Raw genomic sequence first — 5786 nt, 5'->3', positions numbered from 1 at the left:
AAAAAAAACCTATTAAAAATTTGGATTTTTTATTTTTTCTTTTTAACCAAAAAGAATTTATTTTAGTCATTTGTTTTGTCGTTTAAACTAAACATGAGACTTACGCACTTTTTAAACTCTATTCATTATAGCAAAAATCAAAAGAGAGAGATTTGATTTATATCTTCCAATATTGTCCTTGGGTCTATTATCCTGGAACAGAAACTAAACAAAACCTAAATTCTAAACTATAAATTCTCTTGATCAATCTTCATATACGATCACAAGATATACACATAATATAAGCAAATAAAATATGCCGCTTTAAATAATAAAGAAATTGTGTGCAGATATTTCCTTACCCTCCACATCTATATATATAATGGGAGTTAGCGAGATTTTTTACTATTTCTAAAACTTAGATCCAAGATCTTTTAATTAAAAATATAAAATAATTATCATCTTCATTAATCTCACTGTTGTTACTATTACACACGTTTAATAGATAAAAAGAGGATTAATAGACATATTAATGCCTATTAATCCAGCAGTGAATATAACGGAAATGGAAATTTTTGTTTACAGCAAGATTAAAATGAATAACCTTCCCTTGATTCAGTAAGATTCCACGGGCTTTGTGACTGGTGGTATACAATCTACCTTGTATCGCACTACCTGCATCTCATATAATGCGCATAACAAAATTCCCGTTTAGTGCAATAAAAATTATCAGATTAAAAAAGTGTAACAACATGAAATGAGTGCAGCAAAATTTGCATACCTTTTTAAAAAAGGTTGAGTACGTGTTGTCCCATATCAGCTTAGAGCTTCCACCCATTAGACTTGTAGCGGCGGTACGGTAACATCAGCTGTGCCAAAACAATCAACCACCATGAAGGACTTAAAAACTCGAAACTAAATCAAATATCCTGACAATAAACCACAAAAAACAGAAATTTCACCTCATACGAATGCAAGGAAAATATCATGAATTCTTCAAATAAAAAATGTTGTACTGTAGCAATACCATGTTTATATTTCCTTGTACTAGTAAAAATCCAAAGCAATGTACGAGTTTACAGAGTCTATTGAGAGCAAAACCTAAGAAAAGACAAGTCCAATTGATTCAACTGAAACTGTCCAGTAACATGATATGGATTTTAAATTTTAAAATTTGAACTCGAAAGAAAAAAAAGGAGATGCCACATGTTTTTGTGGAAAAGAAAAATTGAATTGAATCACAAAGTCAGTCACATGATTTCCTTTTCTTTCTAGCATCTTAGTCGATAGCTACCCATGATAATGGCAACTCTGATCATTTTAGGATTTTTGTGCTTTTAGTAGATTTGCATTACTCTTGTCTAAGATTTCTTTATTTTCTTTTGTCTACGTATTGATAGTATTGATTGCATTAGTCTTTCATCACTGTCCTTTCCTTATCTCCAATGAATACTACAAATATTGACATGGCCAAATATAGTTTTATATTCATCACTTTGTTTCAGTTGTTTATAATTTTATAGGTCCCCCTCAAATGCAACCTTTTAAAGCGCAAATGAATTTAATTAGATCACAACCAGATAATTATGCAGTTTTTTCACCTACTCACATATGTATCAATATAATTTTAATTCCTACATTTCAAAAAGATGATCAGATGCAAAAAGAAAATAAGCAGCTGTCACAATTAAGGGAAAAATAGAAATGAAGATATTTTCCAGGACTTGTAAATATACCTTATAAGTTTCTCCAGCTGGAACAGTTATCTCTTTGTAGTCATCATTTTTGCTGAAAATGAAAAACTTGAAAATTAACATCAAAATAGAGGAAATCATACATGAGTGCAATCTTTAATATATTTACCTTGCATCCAAAGCACCGACAACCTCTGCTGAGATGAAGAAAGGTGCATTTGCAAAGACCTCACTGATAAAAATATTTTGCTATGGCTCTCTTAAGTATCACTAACTCCCTCTATTACTAGAGTAACTAAACCGATATCAGCTACTATTGACTGCTTTAATGCCACAGTTTAGCAGTATAACATCTAATGCAACAAATTCAGCTTGCAAGCCTAGGAACGACGCAATAAGATAGTATCATCCTATTTCCTAATATATTACTCAGACAAAAAAAATATGCATTTATCATTTGCTACTCCAATACTCTCTTTTTCTCAGGAAGATAACACAGGTTCCAAATCATCTTTTCCTTTAGCACACAGATTGATACTTGTTGAGACATCAACCATGGAAGGTATATTATAGTTATAATAATTTTTCCATGCATTTCGTAAATCAAACAGAATTTTAGCATGCATTTTAGCATGAATAAGAACCAAGAAGAGACCCTTTTGAATTATAGCATGAATAAGAATCAACAATAATTTTAACTATATAAATAAAAATTATTGAATCCTTCTGCACATTTTAGCTGAGTGTAACGATGACAAGTTATGATAAATATCTAAAAATTTAATTATAAAAAATTTATATCAACCTCAAAGCACTACTATTTGAAATCCAAGAATTTAAATAACATCTTAAACTATACTCTCATGAGTATATACAAGTACATGCTACTGCATCCCATTGAACTTCGAATAATGTCCTTGTTGTACAACCTGTTCTCCACAGCACAAACAAATTTGAGAGAAATAAAAAGGACTTCAGCGAATCATAATTTGATTTCAAATAGTTTAAAACTTACCAAAACACTAAGTTTCAATAATGCAATTATTCATCTCTTATTATTTATACCTGTAATAGGCACTGATGACTTCCATACAGTGGGATGGGAGTTTCATGGCTATTAATCAATCCTGAATCACCTAGCCCACATTCTTGCTGCACAAATGCATTTACTTCTGTATTTGGCACTACTAATGTCTCTTGAGAAGCCATAGGGTCCTTGGGAAGCTCCTATGAAAAAATAATACATGGAGTCAAAATTGCTATCAAGTATAACTACAACATAGAGGTTACCAGTTTATTTTAATTCAAGTAACCACTAATGCAATATTGTATCTTACTGACCTCTTCAGTAGCAAAGCTAGCTTGCGTGCCACTACCAGTCTTATCACCCAAATCGTCACCGTCATTCCTCACAGGACATTTATTCTTTACAAGACCAGCACTGTTGCATTTAGTGCATCTCCGTTTACCCCTATCCTTTTTTCCCTTGGGTGCTCCTTTTGTCTTGACCACTGAAGGGTCACCAACAAAGTTTGGCGTGGGAGAATCTCTTGTTTGTCTTTTCAAGCCAGATTTTTGTTCTAGTGTTTGGGTCCAATGACAGACTTCATTCATAGTGTCATGGAAAGAAGGACCATCTTAAGCTCCTAAGAATACCATCCACGTAGCTGCCACTGACAATGCGCCATAGCGCATTAAAAATTCTCTTTCTCTGTCTTGCGTAGTGCCTCCAGCAGAACTTTCATCTAGATACTTCTTGGTATCCTTCGACCATCTTTTCAAAAGAAGACTATCTGGCAACTTCTGTAAACCTACCATTTTCATTGCACAAAACATGTGGCTACAAGGAATGCCTTCACTACTCCACTGACTACATTCACACTCCATATGCTCAGTATTGCGATCATAAAGTACGTTATTTATATGTTGTCTCCTGTCACACTCCTTAACTTTTAACGCAACAGTAGTTGATATGTTTTCCTCATTTATTACATCTAATGCGACCACTCCTTAAATCTCCTTTTTACTTCTCTAAGAATCTCCCTTGTGTAAAAATTGGCAGCAGAAAGCTCCAATGCTTCTAGCCCAGTAGTTAGAACGGGCTCCCCATATAGCATCTTAAATTGAGAAACTAATTCATTGTTTCTATAGTCCCTAAGAGCATGTTCAAGATTTTGGACCAACTCTAGAAGACTTTGGCAAATGCAAATAAACATCTTGATGAAGTTGTTTATCGCCTTACACCTTGATGTTGTTCTAAATCCAGTACAGAATTTATCCCTCAAGTAAGCGCTTGTCCAACTTTTCCTCTTCTCATATTCATTTAGAACCCATTCATATTTCACCAACCCATATTTTTTTTATCATATTCTCCCAATATTCTTCAAATTCATCCGAATGCCATGGAGCATACAAAATCTTCAGAAGTCATTGGAAAAATTTTTGTTTTTTATGTTTGCCATTACATTCTTCTGAATGTGCCAACCACATAATCGGTGATTTGCAGCTGGAAAGATGTCTCGAATCACTGCCTTTATTGCTTCGTCACCGTCTGTGACCACAACACTGGGAGACTTATTCAGCATGACTTCTAGAAAGTTTTGCAATAGCCACGTATATGTTGCTGTTCGTTCGTCCTCTACCAAGGCAAAGCCAAACATACATGTTTAGCGGTGATGGTTACAACCTGAGAAGATTACCAACGGCCTTCTGTACTTATTCTTCCGGTAGGTTGTATCGAATGCAAGCACATCTCCAAAGCACTAATAATTGGAACTACAGATTTCGTCTGCCCAAAATAAATTTGCCATCCAACCTTCATCAGTAGCACTGTACCTTGCCATGGCCATTGGGTCGACATCGGCTTTCCCAAGTAGATAGCTAATCGTCGCATTGGAATCCCCACCAATGAGCTTTGCACGGCGAGTTCTTTGAAAGTGATTATCTAGGTCCTTCTTTGTGAACCCGACATTGGCATAACCATCGGCTTGGCCTACCATTAATCCTATTATTTTAGAGGTTGGAAGACCATGATCATGCATGGTATTTGCCTGAACTTTTTGTACCTCAGTCAACCTTCGGCGGTTTGGAATTAGGTGTACCAAGCATTGTGGGACAAGATCGTGGTTGTGGTTCTCGACTAATTTTTTAACCCTCCAAGTCAAAGTTTTGGTGTCAAAATACACCGCAAGCATGACTTCACAACCAGTGTGAGTCAGCGCTCTATGCTCCCTTTTCCTACTTGAACTAGATATGTATTTCTCGGCCCTCTTTCCTTCCTTGCTGCAAAAAAACCTCCTTCTGCACTATGTTCCATCTCTTCCATGTGCTGTATCACCCTTGAAAACTCCAAATCCGAGACACCTCGCATAACGTACATACAAATTATAAGCTGCATCTGATGTTTCAAAGGTCTGGTTATATCATCAGCCATCACAGACACACACTTACTACTGCTGACACCGCAATCACAAGTGCAGTTAACATTTTCTTTCACACCAGTCATCATGCAATCTTCTATGTTGTCTTGTGAACTGAGTGGTTCCGAGTCAACATCCATTGCACCCTAATGAGATGAAACAAAGGGCAATAAATAACAATTTTCAATTAAAAGCTATTAGTATTAATTAATTAAAACCTTTAAAAGTGACTTACTATTACTCATTGTGATAATTCTTTGCTCCGATCCATTAGATGTGAAATAAAAAATAATCAGAAAATGAAGTAGCAAAAATACTTGATCCTATCAAATGCAAAGAATATGCAAGCTAAGCTAGTGAAGGAAGGGTGATGCTTAAAAAATGTATTTAACTAAAATTTGTCTTTTTAAAATAATCAAACAAACTTACCTAAAATATATATTTTCTTTATTAAGAACAAGATAGGGGGCATTGGCAAGTTGCGCGTGTGATTGTTTTAACTTAAACAAATCTAATCTTCTTTGTCAAATCGAATATCTGTCAAGATATATATGTTTAGTAATTTTGAATTCATTCTCAAAAATATCTTCTCACTTCTAAACACTAAGTACTCTAGATCAATAAAGACTTAGCTTGCATTCTGTTCATCACATTCATGTTCAACGATTCAACCTTATCTTGTTTTATTTATTTA

General features: G+C 34.6%; 1 pseudogene; it reads right to left on the bottom strand.

Annotated features, from left to right (window-relative positions):
• Positions 1-594: 594 nt before the first annotated feature.
• Positions 595-5232, bottom strand: LOC110265964 (protein FAR1-RELATED SEQUENCE 5-like; annotated as a pseudogene).
• Between the last annotated feature and the right edge of the window lie 554 nt (positions 5233-5786).

This window comes from Arachis ipaensis, chromosome B8 (assembly GCF_059453495.1).
Source record: "Arachis ipaensis isolate K30076 ecotype BB chromosome B8, ASM5945349v1, whole genome shotgun sequence".
In the NCBI taxonomy this organism is placed as follows: Eukaryota; Viridiplantae; Streptophyta; class Magnoliopsida; order Fabales; family Fabaceae; genus Arachis; species Arachis ipaensis.
The sequence above is the reverse complement of the archived record's forward strand: the minus strand, read 5'-3'. Positions and strand labels throughout refer to the sequence as shown.